Source organism: Pyxicephalus adspersus, chromosome 10 (genome assembly GCF_032062135.1).
Source record: "Pyxicephalus adspersus chromosome 10, UCB_Pads_2.0, whole genome shotgun sequence".
NCBI classification, from domain to species: Eukaryota; Metazoa; Chordata; class Amphibia; order Anura; family Pyxicephalidae; genus Pyxicephalus; species Pyxicephalus adspersus.
This window is the reverse complement of record NC_092867.1, coordinates 1,035,421-1,045,590: the sequence shown is the minus strand read 5'-3', so window position 1 is coordinate 1,045,590 and position 10,170 is coordinate 1,035,421. Positions and strand designations below refer to the sequence as shown.

At 40.5% G+C, this 10,170-nt stretch overlaps 1 long non-coding RNA gene across 1 annotated transcript; it reads right to left on the bottom strand.

The window, feature by feature from the left end:
* Positions 1–4,826: 4,826 nt before the first annotated feature.
* Positions 4,827–10,170, bottom strand: LOC140339798 (uncharacterized). The gene is made up of 3 exons (XR_011922556.1): positions 9,848–10,170; positions 6,462–6,561; positions 4,827–6,354 (listed from the first exon to the last, which is right to left on the bottom strand). It is a non-coding gene; the product is annotated as an uncharacterized lncRNA (long non-coding RNA).

The following is a 10,170-nucleotide window of genomic DNA, read 5'->3' as shown; positions in this document are numbered from 1 at the left end:
TTCTTTTCCTCCAGACGCAAAGAGCGCCCCCTTGTGCTTTGTAATGATCTCAAAGTGAATAATTAGGAAGAGAGCATAGCTGAGCTGCTCCATTCCTTTTATTAGTTTTGTTGCTTTTTTTCAGCAACCCTATCAATCATTGACAGGGCAAACCCTAAAAATAACAGCTGCCATTGTCTGGTGAGTGGATTGGTTGAGCTGTATTATAGCCGCCATTGACAGGTATAGTGCAGCTCGTCAAAAAAATACCAATGCAGAATTTTCAAATCCAAGTTACAATTACCAGTGCCAGATGTAGATAACAGGGAGCCCCTGTGCAGAACTTACTTGGGGGCTCCTCATCAAACTGACTTGGTACTTCTTTTAGCTAAGGAAGGTCCAGGACCCTCGTGCAGCCCCACACTGTGCACCTCCCTATGTCCGCCCCGGTTAATGGGTCCGAACACTTCTAATGCTTGCTTCTATATCAGTGTGTTTCACAGCCTTTATAACATGGGGGAACTCGAAATAATTTTCGGGGTCTTCAGGGGCCCCCTTCTATAAATATTATATCTACAGATCACAGTACATTAGTATGGTGGTCAGTGGGAAGAGTTCCTCTTACATTGCTAGCCAGTGGGTAGAATGTCACCCTTACTGATAGCCAAAAAGATCATTGGGGTTACTTATACTGACCTGAGAGGTACAAACTGCTCATTGCACCCCCAGCAACCTCTGGAGGAACCCTAGAGATCTACAGAACTGATGTGTCATTGTTCTGTGTGCTCATCAGGACAGGGATATTAATGGAAATTCCCCCTGTAGACACCTAAACTTCAGTACAACCCATCAGAGGTTCTGAAACCACACACTCCCATTCCATAATTGTCGTAGGTAATCATTTCCAGCAGCACTAAAATGAATGAGATTTGGGGAGGACGTAATGCTGCGTTCTCCCCATAGGAAACCAATGGTGGTCATTAGCTGTTGGCCATTGGATCTGGCATGACAGGGAACAACACTAGAGATGCTGGAATTTTACCGTCACAAACAATCATCAAAAAAAATCTGTGCAAAAAGAGCAGAAAACAACCTCTCCTACATGCAATATTTGGCTCTCCAGGGTTATCAATCTTTGACAAATGACGTATTGCTCATATGACCAGTATGACCTCTCGGCCACTCGTTGATTTGGACCCTCCTTGATGACTGCCTTGGTTAATGTCATCGTAATACAAATGAAAGAACCGTCACATGATTGATTAATATAGGGTTAGGCTGATAATTACACCTAGTGGCCCTATTGACCTCTATCTGCATTCTAGACATCACACCTGCTGTGAGCAAAATTACAATTTGTGACAACAATGTATCAGATTTCACTATGCAGTTGTCATGTAGCCATGTTGTGTCATGGGAGAGAACTTTCTATGGAAGTTGTAAGGATTACAATGTTCGTAATGCAGAAAAAATGCCCCCCCAGCTGTGCTCGGCGCCATTCATCATGGTGACAAATAGCTACACACAGCGCTCACTTCACTTTATTCAGCTCTGATGTTACTTTTCAGGTTTTTCTAGAAGAAATTCAGAAGAAACAGCCGAAGTGATGGAAACTGAGCAAAACATTGAGAAACATGAAAATTACAGACAGATAAAGTTACATTGTTCTTGTTTTGTTCCAAAAAATCCATACAGTATAAACAATAGAGTTTTGTGACAACAGACTTTTATTATTGGTACTCTCGCCCACTTACTTAGAGGTGGCAGCTGCATTCTTTTTACTTGTTTAGGATTTATATTCACTCTCTGCAATAACTGTTTTTACTGATCACTTCCCTTGTGCATGCCAGGAATACCCAGCATGGCCAATCAAACTGGGCAAACATCATAAAAGAAGAAGAAAGATGTCGGTGCCCTGGGGGGGGGGGGGGTAGGTAAGTATTGGGGATTTAGTTCCACTTTAGGACTAGGTTCAGACCTGCCTTGGGATTTAGGGATCCGGAGTGGCTCCTGGTTACTGACACCACATTGCGTTACTGTTACAGCTCACCGTCACCCCCATTCATTCTTTTATGGGGCTGCTGTGGGCAGAAGCTACTTGTGATCACTGGCATGAGGAAGTGATAAATGCACCGCAACTTCACTGCTATTGTGAACATATATCACATATATATCATAATATTCTATTATTATCCTCTAGCTGTTCATTGTTTTTTTTATCTCACTGTCTCTCTGCAGGTGTCATTTTTCACATTGATTGGTTCACGTTCACCAGTCAGTTGATCAAGATGGGACACTTGCTTAAAAATTATTTTTTTCATGGTTGTTGGCCACCAGTAGATGGAGCTGTGTCCTTATGTAACGTGTGTAACAAACTCATGTCTCTTATCTCTGACAGCAAGAGTTTGTTACATATGTTAGAGGAGGGCACAGCGCCATCTATAGATGTGAAGAAGTATAAACTGAAAAAGAAAGGAAAGAAAGAAAGAAAGAAGAGATAAAAAAGGAGAAGGAAAGAGAAGGGAAGGAAAGGAAAGAAAAGGAAATTCTTTTCTTTTATAAATCTCATTCTGTTGGATAATCTAAATATTCTTTTAAAATTAACATATTTGCAATGGTATGGCAACTCATTTAAGCCAAAAGCTATGTACACTCTGGATGATAAAAGTGGGGGCGACTAATGAACTTCCCTACAGGGGGAGGACACTGCGGGGTGCTGCTCACTTATCCTCCCGCTCCCTTCTCTATATAATTTAACAGTGCTGTGTGTACAGTGTTTATTCATTCATCTCTCCCTGGAAATGACCATGAAAGATCATTTCTAAATCTACTTGTGCCCAAGGGGTCCCAAAGCAATACCACACCTTGCAGGATGTACATGTAGATGTTCCCTCTTCTACCACAAGATCAAATTACCAGTAATAAACAGGAAAATATTCCCGGTATCTTGTGGGAGCAAAGTGTTTTCCTGGTTTAAGAAAGTGCCTACTATGATAATCTATGGATGTGACCTATGGTTCTATATAAATATTTATGACCAGTGCAGGTGCAGCCATTGATTATTAGAGGTCTCCTCTAAAGTTAATGGGAATGTTTTTGCTTTTTGCAATTATTATTATTATTATTACTTTTTAATTATTATTATTTTTTTTTTCTGTGTTAATTGGCAGTCATCCAGATACAGATGAAATAAAATTGACTTCCTTGTTACTCATGCATTAGAATTGATCTGCTGTAGATAGGATTGTTAGTAGGCAGTGAGCAGGGTGGGGGATTGTGAAAGAGGTCAGAGTGCCTGGACTTTGCTTCATACCACAAACTGAGTATAATGGAGTCAGAACATTTCCCGTTTCCTGTCTGCAGAGAACCGATACATTAAACGAGCCTCATACTTTCCACCGAGCCTCTGTGTGATAGCTCAGGATCGGTAACATGGTGATAGGGACAATGTTTCAGGCACGACGGAGCTACTGGCAACATACAACGGACAGAACACCCAGAACAATGATATACTGGCATTTAGGGGTCTGGGACAAAGACAAACTGCCCCTGAGGTCCGAGAACATTGATATACCGACACATATGAATTCTACAATACTGGCCTTGGGGGGGGTCCTAGAAAACTGACACCAGAACAATGACACAAGGACATTTTGGGTCCCATAACACTGAAATACTAATATCTGGTAGTCCTACAGCACCAACACTTGGGGATGATGAAGTAACATTGGTGGCCCCAGCCAATGGTTGGGTATTCATACAACACCGACGTTTGGCACCCCTAACAATTAGGTACATCAGAGCCCCAGAACAATAACACAAGGGCACCTGGGGTCCCAGAATGATGATATATTGACATTTGGGGATGCTGCAATACTGACACTCTAACATTGCGGGTCCCGGAACAACAACCCACCGACACATAAGGATCCCAGAATACTGACACACTAACATTTGGGATCCCAGGCAATGTTTTTGGGTCCCAGGACACTGAAATACTGACACCTGGTAGTCCTACAACATGAATACTTGGATTCCCCTAACAATTTGTAGTGTAGAACAACATCAAACTGACACTTAGGGTCCTAGAACCATCACATACTGACAACTGGGGATCCAAGAACATTAACACACTAACATTCGGGGTCCCAGAACAATGACCCGCTGTTATTTTGTAGTCCCGGGACAATGACCTGCTGACATATAGGGGTCACAGAACAATGACACACTATCCAAAAACAAAGACACCCCAAAACTTGGGGACCCAAACAATAACATTGGGGTCATACTAAGGCTTTATTGCTTGGACATACCCATATCACAAAGAAATGTTTATATTTCCACATGATGTAGAAATTGAAAGCCACATTAAAGATTTAATATGATAATTAGTAATAATATGAAAACTAGTGGACCAACACATTCCCATCATAGTGTTCCAACCAACAGCGCTGCTTAGTGAGCATGCGTATTGCTGATTGGAGTATCGTGCAGGGGGCAGCTTGGACTAAAGGGAGCATGAGCATTGCTGATTGGAGTATCGTGCAGTGGGCATGCCGGACTGCAAGGAGCATACGCATTGTTGGTTGAAGCCCTGTCCAATGGAGGTAGACTTTTGAAGATTTGGTCTTCTGGACATACAACCCCCACACTATGAAGGACATCCTGATCTGTAGTTAGCATGAACATTGCTGATTGGGGTACTGTACAGGGATCCTGTCATACTATAGGGGGTATGAGTGTTGTTGGCTGGAACACTATGAAGGGAATGTAGACTGCTGAGGATCTTCAGGACCCTGTGCACAGGATGTATTGGAGCATTATTGATAGGAATACTGTGCAGGGGGCGTGCTGAAATTCAAAAAGCATGAGCATTGTTGACTTGAGTAATGTGCAATGGAGGTGTTGTAATACAGGAAGCATGAGCATTGTTAATTGGAGTATGGTGCAGGGGATGTGTCAAACTACAGGCAGAATGAGAATTGCTGAGTACTGTACAAGGGATGTGTTGGACTACAGGGAGCTTGAGCATTGTGGTTTGCAGCAAAGGGGTATAGTCTGCTACACAGCCATCATAGTGTTCCAAACAACAGCGCTGCCCAGTGAGCATGAGCATTGTTGATTGGAGTACTGTCAAAGGGGGGAGAGGTAAACTGCAGAAGATCTGGACTCCTGGAGACATCCAGCCATAGAGTTTAATGAACAATGCTGCTCAGTGAGTATGGGCATTGGTAATGTGAGTACTATTTAGTGAATCTGCCATACTACAGGGGGCATGAGTGTTGGTAAATACAATACTATGCAGGGGATGTCTCAGACTATAGGGGCATGAGCATTGTTGCTTGGAGTATTGTGCAGGGGGTATAGACTGCTGAAGATCTGGATTCCTATACACACATAGTGTTCCAATCAACGCACTGCTCAGTGAGTATGGGCCTTGTTGATTGGAATATTGTGCAGAGGACTTTTCACATTATAGGAAGCATGGATGTTGCCTATACAAGGGGTATAAACTTCTGAAGATCTGAACTTCAGTCCTTTATGGCAGCAATCCAGGTCCCCATTGTGCTGCCAAGACAAAGCTATACTCTTTGCTTTATATGTTCTGCAGACTGACTGCAAAACAAGAAAAATAACATTGTTGTCAAAATTGGGTAAATATTAAGTAATTATTATTTCCACACCTTTCTACCCATTTTCTGTTTATCAGCACCTTCAACACAATGTTTCATGCTAAGGATACATTACCAAGCACCCTCCCAAATGGTTTTCTATTATGTATTTGTATCAGCTCTGATGTTTTTTAAGATTTCATTGACAAGAATGAAAAATTTTAGCCATTGCTGAATTCCTGTCCTACCACCTTTTTCCAGTAAAACTATCGCACTAATAAAATATGAATACATTTCACATCTAAACATACTATGTCTTGTGAGGCCAAGGCTCAGATATAAGTACACATGCCATAGACATCAATTGTTTGTTACCTCCACCTCCCCCATATTACTATACAGACTTAGATTTAGCTCCGACATGGTTTACATTACATTCCAAATCCAATGCCCTTGTGTGTGCACCGCAATTCATTCCTATGGACTTCTTGTGGGGTAGAGGAGGGATCTCCATGTGAACGTTTCTTTAGCTTATGAACAACAGAGTTGCCTTAAAAACATGATTCCAGTTTGGTAAATAATGACCAGGTGAGCTATATATGCTGCAAGCAGGTAATGTAACCTTTTTCTTCCATGTTCCCCCTGTTTTTGCTTCGGTTTTTCCCTGGACACTCCAGCTTCCTCCCAAAATCTGTCCATGTGTCCATTGGCTTTCTCTCCCAATTGGCCTTACATCAATGACTATCGTAGATTGTGAGCTCTTCTGAAAGACAACAACAAAACTATGTAATCTGTGGAGTAGAAGGTGTCAGCATGATATAAATGCATACATAAATAATTAATATCCTTTCTCCAACTAATTAAACTTACCTAGGCCATTCCTGGGTTGTAATAATAAACAGTTGCAGCTCCTGATACCCCTTGATAGTGGATAAAATACTCCTAGAATTCCTTGTAACTTCATTATGTGCTGAATTACAGGAGAATGTCATTTTAGTACCATTATTATTGTTTATGCAGCAGTTATATAATGTTTTATGTGTACATTTGATGTGGATAATAATAATACAAAATGTATACATGTAAATACAATATATGTTTTCATATTGTGTACTGTATATATGCTTACTATGTAATTAGGTATTTATACTCCCTGACTCTTCCTAGTCTTCTATGAACATCAGGAATGTGTCTGATATCGATATTGATAGAACATTGTAGTTCCTCAACTATTATGGGGGGGCTAAAATTGTTTGACCGATTTTTAGTAAGACAATACCCATAGGCATGAAAAAGATATCCAAACATAACCATAATATATCATTAAATATGTATAAAATACTGGAATGAGAACAGTCTTTATTATGGTTCTCTTGGAGGTGTTAGGAAACTCATCCATGCTCGGATTTCTTATCTTTTTCATTCTATTCTCACCACAGTGGTGGGGCCCCATATTGGCTTACCATAGTATATTGCTCTACCACAACCATTCATTATGTTGTATAGTGTATGCTTCTTATTATATCTCTTGGCCTAATTTTATCCTTCACCCTTCATCCCCGGTTAAGACACCACCTCCACCTATCTGTCATTCTGTTCTTTCCAGGTAGATAGACTCACTATTGTCTATAACATCATCCATCTAGGTTTTCCCTTCCATAGTGCTTGAATAGGGGACATTGTACAAAACAGCTGATAATCACCATATGCCTAATATTACTTTCCTTATTTTCTCCTATCAATCACATTTCTTCCATCTTGTTCCCTTCTGTTAGTATTTTTTGCAGATATGTCCCGGTTCCATGATCAGACCACTATATAGTTTCTTTCAAAAAGTAATCCTAAAGAGTCCACTCAGATGGTCCAAACACCAAATTTATTTCTAAGGAATGAAAGCTGGTGGAAGGATAGTGGACATCTCTTCCAACCAATTCTCACACATAAGACTATGGGAATGAGTTATTAAAGCTATCCAAGGCTGGAGAGGAAACACTTTCATCAGTAAAGCTAGGTGAACCTGGAATGGATTTCTTCAAAGTATTTATTTTTTGCTGGAATTTTTTTTTAATCCTGGACCAGATCCATTCCAGGTTGGCTTAATCACCCAGCTTCACGGATGAAAGTGTATTCTCTCCAGCCTTGGATAGCTTTAATAAATTAGGCCCTATGAAGCAGAAAACAGCTACCTACACAATAATAAGCATTCTGCACAAAATTGTCCATATGTTCCAATATCATAAGTTCACTAGTCTCAGTGTTTTCCATCATTTTTAACACAGGGGAACCCTTGAAATAACTTTCAGGTCTTCACAGAACCCCTTCAATGATTTCTATATCCACAGCTCAGAGTATATTGGCATGGTGGTAATTGTACGACTGTCTCCTACAATGTTGGCCATTGGGAAGAATGTCACCCTTACAGATAACCAAAAAGATCATTGGTGTCACTTAAACTGACCTGAGGGTCACAAATTGCTCAAGAAACCCCCAGAAACCTCTGGAAGAACCATAGAGGATCCTGATTGAGAAACTCTGGGCTCTGGGCACTGAACGGACTCCTGATGTGCCATTGACACTTTCTTGATGTGTATAAGAGACTTTAATAACATTGTAAAAAGTGTAAGTAATTCTGCGTTCTCAACCATCCTCAGACTATCCCAACTGGTCTAACTATCGATCAATCTCCTGAAATAATTATTCATCCTTTATAACTTCCATATCAGACCTTCATATCAGGGGACAGAAAAACAAAGCATTTACCCTAACATTGTTCTCTATATCCAGGGCCATTGCTCAAAGTTAAGTATTACTTTCACTTTATCTTCTGATACCATTAATCCTGATACTATCAAATGTATATCAGTAATCAGGATTTCTCTCCTTCCAGTTGTTATACCTTATTATATTTTGTTAATTCTGCAAAGATCTGGAAACTGAAGACAAAAGAATATCATACATCACAACAAGTGGCAAATGACATTTAATATAGATAAATGTAAAGTTCTGCACTTGGGGGTAACAACATGCATGCTTCATACTGTCTAGGGGGAATACATTTGGGGGAGTCAGAAATGGAGACGGATCTGGGGGTTCTGGTAGATCATAGACTTAATAACAGCATGCAATGCCAAGCTGCAATATATAAAGCTAGTAAAGTACTTTCTTGTAATAAAAGAGGAATAGACTGCAGAGATGGAGACATAATCCTGTACAAAGCATTGGTCACACCACATCTGGAATATGCAGTCCAGTTTTGGGCACCAGTTCACAAAAAAGGAATGGAGGAGCTCCGCTATGAAGAGAGATTAGCTGAACTGAATCTATTCTCCTTTGAGAAGAGACGTATAAGGGGAAATATGATCACCCTGTATAAATATATAAATGGTCCATATAGGGAACTCTCTCCCCCATAATTCACTGTAATGTCATTACAAAGCACAAGAGGGCGCTCTTTGCTCCTGGAGGAAAAGAAGTTTAAGCTCCGGATAAGGAAGGGATTCTTCACTGTAAGGTCTGTGAAAATGTGGAATCGGCTCCCTCAGGAAGTAGTTTCAGCAACTACTATAGATTGCTTTAAGAAAAAGCTGGATGATTTCTAGAAGCACAGAATATAACTGGGGATTAAGGATTTAAAGTAAAAATAACAGAGACTGTTGATCCAGGGAACATCCGATTGCTTCATGGAATCAGAAAGGAATTTTTTCTCCCTGTTGCTGCAAATTGTACGGGGTTTTTTTGCCTTCCTCTGGACCATCTATGTCTTATAGGGTTTTATATCTGGGATATGTTTATTTCCCTAGTGGGTGAACTTGATGGAGTTATCCTGAATATGTAACTATGTAACAACTATATCAACCAAAACTCAAGGAAGGACTTTGTACCACTAATCCTGAGTTATTTGGTCTACCCATACTCCCATACGTCACCTCTTACATTCCCAGTTCAGTCCCAGGGCCTAGGCTTTCTCTACTCAACCTTTTTTGGCTTCCACTGCCTAATAGATGATGAATCCCTAACTAAACATCCACTAAAATTATTGGCCAACAGAAAATGCAAACATATTTCCCCACACATGCCCTTGACTACACTTTGTTCCCTGGCAGAGAATCTATTACTGTTATTTAAACATATGGACCTGGAATATTCCCCACCAGGGACTGTTTCATGGAATGTCACATTTACTTATTTTACTTACTTTATATATTGCCCTCTAAAAGTTCGTCCAATGGTTTTTGCAAAAAAAGAGAATTACAAACCCTTTATGAGATGATGCCAAGTTTCTGCTCGCATAGGTCAAACTCGTCCAGGTTGCTCTTCCAATTGCTTCAGAGGTTGTTCCAGTATTGGCTTCTACATCCGCATCTGATGGAACCCTTCCAGGTCTGTTGGATCACCCAGGTCCCCCATGATACTCTATCTTCTCCAGTCTTGGATAGTTTTAATAAATGGACCCATTGTGTGCCACAGACTTGGGATAAGCAATCAGATAAAATGTTCAGACTTTTCCTGGCTGTGATTGAAAAATCTTTGAGTTCAGACAACGGAAAGGAAATCGACCTTTGCCAAAACAAAAGTGCAG